Raw genomic sequence first — 11,206 nt, 5'->3', positions numbered from 1 at the left:
TTAGGGTTTTAAGATGTAGACTTAGTCTTCCACCAAAGTAGGAACAACTTGAAGACTTAGTCTTTTTGACATGTGCTCAATTGTTTAGCATCCAATGCTTGTTAAGTATCTTCTCTATAATGTATGTTGGTCTTCATCTTCATCCCTGCATATCTCTCATGGCCTATACCAATGCCTGTCAGGCTAAACTACTCTGTACGCATGCCAGACGGTGCCTGTTGTACCCTGAAAATGCCTGATGTACTGTTGTACCCTGAAAATGCCTGCTGTACTATTATACTGTGCTAACTTATAATATGGCCTGACCTGAGTTGTACCTGTAAGGTTCATTTACCTATTATGAGACTCCTCTAATAATGAACTAATTAACTTGTTAATTATTTGTTCTTTAGATCTAGTGCATGCATAACAAAATAAAAGATTTATAAGAAAACAATGTCCCTTACATTGTAAATTTCGGATTTATGGGCACAAGTAAGGTCTCCTACCTTCACTTATTCTTGAGCTATGATGAGTATTAGGATGATCCTCCAAAGACTTCAAGTATAGAAGCCACTCCTCTTGATTGCACCCAAGATTATCCCTTATCCTCACTAAATAATATTTGCTAGATATTTGTTTAGTAGTTTACCTTAAAATTGATTATTAATACTCATATATTACACTAATAATATTAGTAATACCTTAGAACAATTTGAATCATCATTTCTCAATTTTTGATGAAAGAGAAATGAATATTTGAGAGAATTTGCATGTAGAATAAATAGAATATGGAGAAGTGTAAGAGTATCAAATGAAAGAGCCAAAACTACTCTTAAAAGAGTAGTATGGCCGGTCCACTTAAGGCCAGGGAAGGCAACTTCCTTTTTCTTTTTGCTCTTATCAACATCTTAGGTGTGTAAGGCTATATCATGTAGGTGTTATTATTTAATCATTATCACATAAAATAATATCACCCACTAACACCTTCCTTCTCCATTATTTCGGTCCATATGAATAAAATGGACTACCATTTTATTTTGTCAATTTGTCATTTGTCACACAATATGTCACATGTAGTATGTTACATGATATTAATTAATTTAATGCATATTTATCACATAAATATCATTTTATAAATTAATTAAATTACATACAACAAATTGACTAGTGATACTTGATTACATAAATAAAATGGGTCATTTAATTATAATCCACAACATCTTGTAATTATAATTAACCATTCATTCATATCTCTATTTTTTCTCAAACAATAATCAATTTTAGTAATAAAGCCTTTTTATTACTAAAATGAATCTTATTTAATCCCATTATAATAAGATATAAATATTCTCTCTCACAAATTGAATTGTTCAATTTTAAGGAATTGATTAACTTGTATCATCATACAATTAATCAACTTAACAGATAAGGGCATCATCCTTTAGGTGTGACCTTAAGGGATAAACTGACCACCACCGTCTCACGACAGTAACGTCAAACTCTAGCAAGCCAATCGTTACCGATTAATGTTGATCAGTTGACTATATAATTGAATCATCCCTTACGTATTCTTTATATGAGATTTAATTATGATATTAAATCATGTGATCGCACTATTGTCGAGGACACATTTCCTTACAATCTCCCACTTGTCCGAGACAAGTGTGCGTCACCAATTCTCTTGTCCTATTACAATCTCCCACTCAATGCAAGGTGTCTTGCAGGTCGTACTTACATTTGATCATATCTTTAGTGGTTTTCTCGATCTGGAGATTAACTGTTTGACTGGAATTATCTATCATAGATACCTTTCGAGCGTGGCCACGCATTTCCAGTTAACTACTCCTCGAGTGGCCTTGATATTTCAAACAACCCTGACAAGGGGTGGACAATTCCTATCGCCCTATTCCCTTTGTTCAGCCACAATCCATCATAACCCAAAATATACCCAGTTTGACCTCATTTACGAAACCCTAGAGTATAAATCAAAGCTAATCAGAAGTTGTGCCAACTTAGGAGAACAATATCTAGTCAAAAGAATTATCTTAATACATGCACATGTTATATTTGATGAAATGCTAAGCCTATGAATCCTTGCATTTATTATCATCTTCTATCTTTTCAATGAGACTTGTAAGACATAACCCAACTCGATTCTTGTTAGACCATGCATGTGTTAAGTAGGGAAGATTAAGTGAAGACTTGTAGGTGTTGTACAATCCAATGCGATTGACTCAAGGGACCCAAACTTTCCTAGGATTAAAGATATAACTGACTCAATCCATCACAACAATAATTGCTTGCTTATAATTTGAGAACATGTTTGTATGATCATATCCCATGATTCCCCTATGAACCCATGACAACCTAGTGCTTTTAATCAATTGTTTACACCCTTATTTCATTTACCTTGTTAGTTTATTTTCATTGCTATTTTAGTTTAGTGACCTTCTACATCAACCCAATTTGTGACACCCCCCTTGACACCACTAGTTCTGATAGAATCTTCATTTCAATACCCGTCCACTGATCCGACCTTTGCCTCTTTACTAATTGTAGAGTTGTTTGTGAAGTATAAATTGTGTTTTGTATCGACCATTGACCAACGACCACATATGTTTAATTGAACACGAAATGGCTCCGATCAAAAATGGCGCCGTTCTTAGGGGCGGTGTTTAATTGATTTAAGATTTCTTTTATTGTTTTTAATTGTGTCTTTTTTTCCTTGGGAAGTAAACTCCTCAGGTTTGTTCTATTTTTTGAGTTATTTGATATTTTGCATGTCTAGAAGGTTACAAAGAATTTTGTTTGCAATTTTGGTGAAATCGAAAGAACCTTGTCGAATAATAGGAGACTTGTTAGGAGGAATTTGGGAGGAGTGTTGGTGAAGTTGTTGCAACCACTAGTGAGTTTGTCAATCCTTTCGCAATAGAAGGAGAGGAAAACCCATTAAACAATACCACACAAAATCCACCTACAATGCCCTAAATTCTCGTCACACTCTATACCCAGGAGGATCTGCCAAATGGTACTCCTACCCCACATCTTGCAGGAAACTTTGTTGCCAAGTCCGCCTTCATCCAACTAGTTGAAGGCCAATTAGGGGAATGCCTGGTGAGACCCTCATTCTCATATGGAAACATTTTGTGATTATTGTGAAGCTATCTCTCAAGCGGGCGTGACTCGGGGACCAAATAAGATGGGTCTTATTTCCTTTTTAGTGTCCCAGCTTAAAACAATAGTTGAAGGGCAGCGATAAAAGGCCTTGGAATGATTCTTGGAAGAAGCTAGCTCTCGCTTTCTAAAAATTCTACCAGGAAAGACTAATATGCTAAGAGCTCAAGTTACGGGTTTTAAGCAAAGGGATGAAGAATCTTTGTATGAAGCTTGGGAGGCGGTTCAAAGGTATTTATCGCTCATGCTCCTCACCATGGACTTAGCGAATGGTTTTAGTGCAACAATTTTTGGAATGGTTTATATGAAGATTCAAGGAACATTCTCGATATGGGATCAAATGGAATGTTCTGAAGTTGATGACAATCAGAAGCATGGAACAAGATTGAGGGAAATGGCGGTCCATAATTCAAAATATAAGTAGGCCCTCGCATAAAGCTACTAGGGGAAGAAAGTGAAGTGGAAACCGTTACTCAATGGGTGCTCAACTTAGTGCTCACATTGAGCTATCAACTTGAAGTTTGAAAAAGCTATAAACTAGACTTGAAGAAGCTCAAAATCATCAAGCATCATGTCGATGCCATGTGGCATCCTCATCAATCCCAAGCGGGATATGTAGATGTGGAACCTTGGGTCATGACTCAGGAAATGTGAGGGAACAACCAGGAACAAGTGAATGCTCGAAAACATACAAAGTGGTACCTTATTCCCAGTGCACTGATAGAAAACCAAGTTCCATCAAATCTCTCCACAAAAACCAAAATGTTCAAAACCACTCAAACAACATACCTCCACCATGAAATCAAATCAAAGACCCTTTTCAAATCAAAACCAAGGTTGCAAAATCAAAATCCATACAATCACCCAAATGACCAAGGTTTTGATGTCAAAAGCAGTCCTCAAATACAAAAGAATCAACAAAAATTTTTCACTCAAATGCAAAAGATAGCGAAACAAAAGAAACCACCATCAACAACATTCTAGCTCACACAGATGTTGGAAACACTGATTAAACTCAACTAGCATCTTCAAACTCACAAAGACAAAGGGCAATTACCACCTCAAGTAATCCCCCAGACATGAAGCAGTTAGTGCCATTCATGAGAAGTGGTCAAGGGTATGAAGCACCAAAGGAAGCAAGTTGAGGATGAAGTTGTGAAGCTAGTGAGAAGGAAGTTGTGTGCAAAGTCCCAAAGAAGAATCATCAAAGAAGAGTTCAAAGAAAAATGAAGACAAAGCCAAAGAAAGGAGCCCATTGTGATTAGACTTCCCCTTTTCAAGTCGAAATCAAGCCAAGCCTAAATTTGATGATCAACTTGGAAAGTTCATGGAAATTGTGAAGAACTTAGAAGTCTCAATTCCTTTCACGGGGATTAATCAATCACGTTCGGCCTATACCAAAGTACATGAAGATATCCTCTGCAAAGAAAGTCGATCAAAGGAAACTTGGGACTATCGCCTTCACTAAGGTGAGTAGTGCCATACTTCAAGGAGTTCACCTCAAAGTTAAAGGATCCGGGAAGCTTCTCAATACCGTGTACCATTGGCGACATGACGATCAACAAAGCCTTATGTGATCTAGGGGCTAGTGTGAGTGTCATGCCGTACTCGGTGAAGTAAAGGTTAAGAATGGGAGAGCTTAAATGCCAATATCACTCTTCAAATGGCGATGTCGTCAGCGAGACACCATTAGGGATATGGGAAGATGTCCCCCGTGCGGGTGGAAGTTTTTCCATCCGTGGACTTTGTCATTGTTGATATGGAGGAAGATTCCAACATTCGATCATCTTAGGAAGACCTTTCCTACTCGCGGTCGGTGATTGATGTGAAACATGGAGAGCTCACTCAAGAAGTGGGAGATGAAAGCATAACTTTTAATCTTGGAGACCATGAAAGCTCCTCGTTTGCGAGCCATGTTCATGATTGATCATTATGGCCAGAAAGATGAAGGAAGAAATCGAACTCAATGGAAGGAAAAGTTGAAGATGCTCCATTCAAAAACAAGTGATGGTGTGACAAGGAGAGCTTGCAAAGCTCATCAAAATCAACCAAGAAGAAGATGATGGCCTCATTGGCCAAGAAAGAAATTAGGAGAGTTGTCTCCATCAAGCAAAGAGATTTTCAATGATCCAACTCAATAAGTTTGTGGTCTTTGGACTGACTAATTTGAAAGGGATCTTTAATCCCTACATTGGGCATGTCATCGATCATGATCAACAACAGAACCCGCCACGTCAATGAGGACCTACCATACAATGAACAAGCTTTTGATTACTTCTTCAAGGTGTTGGGCAACATCAACACACCTTGAACATGCCTCCTTGACATCTAAAAGAATGAGGATTTGGTGGAGTCCTCCCTAAACCACCACTTGTAAATATTTCTAACTCCTAACACATTAATTTTTGCATTGCATTTTTGTCATTTTGGATTTATTTTTCTTTGATCAAAATAATTGTCATGAAAGAAGAAGTGAGGAGGGACTAATGATTTCAATTGATGTATGATGTGCTTTACCTTAGTGTAGGGATGGCAATTTCTGGAAGCTATTCATGCCTTAGTAATTGCCCCATGACAATGAAACCTAAGATTTGAAAGAAAGAAGAAAAAGAATGATAAGGAATCGTTGTGCCAGCGGATGGAGCCGAATCAGGTGTACCACGAGGACCAATCGGCCAGTTCACGAGAATCCAGATCTTTCCGTCTGAGAGGATCAGGCGTCCCTCGCGAGAAGGCGCCCGAAGTCTTGGGGTATCTTGAAAGCGCAAAATTCTTGGCATTGAAAAGAATCCGGCCCAGTTCAAAGAAGCCCGTCTCATAAATCCGTCCGTCTTTGGACAATCCATGAAAATCTTCGTCGAAAGGAAAACAAAGAAAATCTACTGGACTGAAATCGAATCCGTCTCAGCGAAATCACCCGTCCCATCTCGGAAGAATCGGCGGATTCCCAGTCGCCCCGTCTCTGGCCAGGATTTTTGAAATTTTAGGCTGAAGAATCCGGGGCGGATTGCGCCAATCCGCACGGATTGTCCCACTGCGTTTTAAGTGAGGTTCTTTAAATACCCACTCCACCTTCATTCATTCATTCATTCATTCATAAACACTACCATAACATCAGGCCCTCATCCTCTCCATCTCAAAAAAAAAAACCCATCAACAAAACTCACCAAAATCAAATCAAAACCATCCTTGAAACAACAAATCAATCACTCCATCTTCATTAATAATCAAAACCGAAACAAAATCTTCAACCTTTGAATTGATTTTGTTTCATAAAAACAAAAACCTTTCTGTAAAATCATTTGGGCATTCTACAAAATGAAGATTTTTGATCTTTTTCTTGGTTAGCTCATCAAATAAGCGAAGAACAAAGGAAGAGCAACAAGGCAACAAAGGCACAAAGAAGACAACTCTCTCAAGGCAAAAAGCTCTACAAATGAAAAGCTTTTGTGATAGTGGTAGCAACACCAAATTTGGAAGTACAACCACCTCAACAAATTTCTATGGAAAGCATCACCTCTACTCCAATCAACTCTTGCATTATCAAGGTACTTTCATTTAGGCTCCATAGAAATCGTTTGTCAAGTTTGCTATGGAAACAATTCAATCCACGAAATTCATATGTCGAATGCCTTAGAAGTTGGTGTTCTTGAACAAACAAGAATCTTTTTCAATGCCATGGTTTAAAGAAATTGTTTGAAATGGAAGGAAATGTAATCTACATCCCTTGTCTTGGAATTCTTAAGTTCTTTAAAAATGACAAAAGTTGAATAGGGGAAAATATTGAGTTTAAAATCAGCTAACACTAGTAGACGCATTCCTTTCCAGGTGGGTGCAATTTTTGAGTCTGCTTGATGAACATAAATTCTATAAGCAATATAGAGGAAGTATGATCAGGAGGCACTCTTTGGGAGCGATCTAGGAAAATTTGAAGATTTTAAAAGCATGGGTGCTCTTTTAGTTATCTGTCACAGGAGCACTTAAGAATGTGGCACAAAGTTGTGGAAATACCATAATTACGAGGAAAGACACAATCATTTCCAAGGACTCGATTATATTCTCCATGAATCAACTTTGAATATTGGAAAAATTCACCTGACCTTACAATTCTTTATGAGGCTATTGGTTGATAGATGGCTCCATATAGATAGTAGGAAAAGAAGGTCAAACCGTAATTATTAATAGGCGGCCTTGTCACAGTCTGGCAAGCACTTTAGTCCTAATTTCAATAAGGATAGAAAGTATCAAGGCTAAGGATAGTGGCCATCTCATTGATATGTCACCTTGATTATGATTTAGATGGGTTATTCCTAATTCCTTGATACCAAGTATGGGTGGCTTACAAGTGAGGCTCGATCATTCACTTTACCCGCAAAGATTTGCCGTCTTAGTGTCCACCGGACCAACTATTTACTTCTATCAGTGGCCAGAGTACATCATTCAACAACAAAGGAGTGATCATGAAACCCCCTCCTCTTACACATTATTATATATGTACCCCACCCAGCAATTATGAAAGGATTCAAACCACAATTGAAGTGGGAAAAAGATTATATCACTCTTCTAATGCAAACCATGCACAAGCAAGCTTATGAAGATCGGAAGAATGCTTATTTGGCTCAATATCCTCCTCCTACACATCTAAGCTAGGCAAGGACTCCTTGAAGTCCATCTTGTCCTTTGCTGGTTGAAGATAATAAGCCTTGTTTTTAGGTGCATCTAGGGAAGTGGTGGAAGACAATGAGGTTGTTGGAAATGATGAGGAAGATTGATGATAATGTTAGAGGAAGAAGCAAGTGGAGATGAAGAAGAGATGGTGAAGATGGTAATGATGAGGAAGATGATGAAGAAAGCAAAGAAAAAAGTGCGGAAAGTGGCAAATGACCACTTCTCATGAAGTGAAGATGATAATAGCATGATGAAACTAGCGGAGACTCCTCTCCCGGTTTGTCTATATCTCTTTGTATTTTATTTCATTTTGATCATTGTTGGTTTAGTCTAGCAACATCAAAGAGACTCACACCTAGGTTCTTTGAGGTGTTCTTTGTGTTCCCATTTTGTAAAAATCCAAAATGAAAGATCTAGTCTGCATTACGCCAGCATAGCATGTGCATGAACTCCCAATCGACATTAGCAATAGTGTCTTATTTGGTTTAGGGAGTTAATGCATACATAGGAGGTAATTTAAATTATCCTCTCCGTCTGTAAAAAACCATGCATCATGTGAAACCTTAACCCAGTGTAGAATTGCATTTAGTATAGAAATCATGCATCATTCTTTGCATAATTTCCATCATTTTGGCCATTAGAACAATGCCACTATTAGTCATAGGATGGAATTCTAACATAACTTTTATTCAAAAACCATAAAAATTGAAAAATTTCAAAAAATCAAAAAAATTGAAAAATTGAAAAAAACCAAAAACAAGTTCATTTCTTTTGTATATATTGTCTTGTATATATTGTGTTTGTTTCACCTTGTTCACTTTGATTGACTCACATGCACATCAGAGACATGAGGATATTGAAGACATGGTATGATCTTTTTCCAATCTCCTTTTTCCTCTTTATGTTAATGACTATGTTCATTTTTGATTGATCACGGTAAAAACGATGTGAACAGGACTTGCATTTAGTTTGTGTGGCATGTTAGTTGGTAGAATCATTTTGCAGTATATTATATTTAGTTGCATCATGGCATGTAGTTGCATGTTAGAAAAATTTTGCGAAACCGTCTATTTGGGAAGCTTGACAAGTGTATATAGGCCTAATAGATGCTTTTTTATTCTCTAAGACTTTGCTTGTTAGAATGCTTGTTAAACACCCTAGGATGTGTCATGCTAGTATCCTTTGACCCATGGTTTAAGGCCGAGTCAAGAGTACCTTGTGGTGTGATAACTCATTGGCTACCGTTTATTCCAAGGTGACCCTTGAAACCATGCATTCAACCATCATTCATCATGTTCTACCATACATTTTTGTCATCAAAGGAATGGGCACAAAAAGAAATCAATTTGAGTTCAATGAAATGAAAAGTGAAAGAAAGTTTGCAAAAATGCATCAAATGAAAAGAGGAGCAAAAATAGAACTCCTAAAAACTTCAAATACAAGGCACCCTCGTTACTAATTGGGGTGACTTTGAAAATGTTCAAAAAAAAAAAGTTGTCAAGTATTGAAATGCCAAAAATCAAAAAAATGGCAAAAGAAAGTGTTCTCAAATGTCAAATGCCAAAGGGTGGGAAAAACAAAAAAACAAAAGCAAACTCCCAAAGTGAAACTCAAATATCTATCGATCCTTTATCCATCATATCCATTTTTGTGCATGGTAGAGAGGGGACGACCCTTCTTCTTGTCTAGGCAAGATGGGGAATTCCGCGATCCTCCGGTGTTTCTAACACCATAGGGAGTCTACTCTTGACAAAAGCATTTAACGATTGAGGACAAAGGTACCTAGCTTGACACCTTTTGGGTGATTTATTGGTATCCTTCTAGGCTTAGTAGTTTGAACAAATTGCATCTATGAAGGATTGTGTACCCTTGAATTACTTCCCTTGTAGATAATTTCCGCCACTTAGATGAGGAAAGTGGCTATTCTTTTTGTAGATGCATCCATTATGTGATTTTGTGTGCTTAATGTTTGGATGTGTCGCCATTTGGCAAGACCCACCTTGCCTTGCAAGAAAGGCATCCTACCTCATGGTTGTCTTGTTGTGAGTTGAAGGGGGCGGAGTGAGACCCGCTAATTGTCTCATATCGGCTATTATTAGGTTAGTTAAATATTGGTCTAGTCTTTGTCACCTCTTTACTGGAATGAGCAAAGGTTGATTTTAGGGATATTTGATGTGACCATAATTGGCGCATATTTAGCCCCCGAATTACCATTGTTTCATGCTTTTTAGTGCCTATTTGGGTCATTTCTTATCTTTAGTTCTTTGTTTTGCATATTCTTTGAGATTTTGATCCCTTGGTAGGAAAGGAGTAAGAATCTTGCATTTTCATGGCAAAACAAGGCTAAATTGATCATATTCAATGACCAAGCATCAAGGAGAGACAAGACTAGAAGGCCTTTGTACATATCATAGTAGAAGAACAATGTTGAGAAAGGATCCTTGAGTCCCCGAGAAATCCCCAGGAATTTATGAAGAAAAGGAAGAAAAAGAAGAAGAAAGAGATCTGAACTACAATCGAGCGGTTGTCAAATCGTCCGTCCGTCCCGGTCAATCCAGCGTCCACCTTGGAATCGCTCGGATTCCCCTCCATCAATCTTGCCCGGATTTCGCTCAGTTCTCATCCCCAGTCCGGCCGTCCGTGAGGCTCTAACTCCATTCGCAGTTTTGGTCATGCAGCACGTTTTTCATTCTTCAAGCTACGATAAGAAGCCCTTCTCTCTCAGAAAATACCGGATTCTCCTTGCTCAACTTAAAAAAGTGTAATTACTAGTTTAGCCCTTAGTTAACCTAATGCATCCTCCTAATTTTCACTATAAATACCCGTTAGTCTAATTAGGGGAGCATGTTCTTCTTATCAATAATTAGTGTAGTTAATATCAATCAAATCTCTCTTCAATATTGTAATCAAATATTAATCAAGTTTTAATTCAAGTTTTAGTTCTTTAATCTCTCTCTTGTTCTTACTTTATTTTGGGTAATTGAAGATTATTTGGGTTTATTGGGAGATTGACAACCTCTCCATCAATTCAAGTTCTTCTATTATTCTTGCTTTATTATTGGAATCATTAGTAGGTATAATCTCTTAATCCCTTTTTAATTATTGCTAATTACTTTCATTTATTCATCATGTTTCATTATGTTAGTATGATTGACAACCTTTCTAGCATGATCAATATGATAATGAGTGAGTAGTCTCTTAGCTAGGGGTTAATGGGTGATTAAAGGAAACCAACATGGAGAATGATTCATGCTTAAATTAATATGCTTTCATATCTTATTTGCTTGCTTGTTTTGATCTTAATACATGCACATGTTATATTTGATGAAATCTAAACTGTAAAATCCTTGCATTTACTATCGTCACTATCTTTTCAACTTGA

General features: G+C 37.4%; 1 non-coding gene across 1 annotated transcript; it reads right to left on the bottom strand.

Annotated features, from left to right (window-relative positions):
- Window positions 1-3,310: 3,310 nt before the first annotated feature.
- Window positions 3,311-3,419, bottom strand: LOC141589512 (small nucleolar RNA R71). The gene has a single exon (XR_012520447.1). It is a non-coding gene; the product is annotated as a small nucleolar RNA R71 (small nucleolar RNA).
- Between the last annotated feature and the right edge of the window lie 7,787 nt (window positions 3,420-11,206).

Source organism: Silene latifolia, chromosome 6, assembly GCF_048544455.1.
Source record: "Silene latifolia isolate original U9 population chromosome 6, ASM4854445v1, whole genome shotgun sequence".
Classification (NCBI taxonomy): Eukaryota; Viridiplantae; Streptophyta; class Magnoliopsida; order Caryophyllales; family Caryophyllaceae; genus Silene; species Silene latifolia.
The sequence above is the reverse complement of the archived record's forward strand: the minus strand, read 5'-3'. Positions and strand labels throughout refer to the sequence as shown.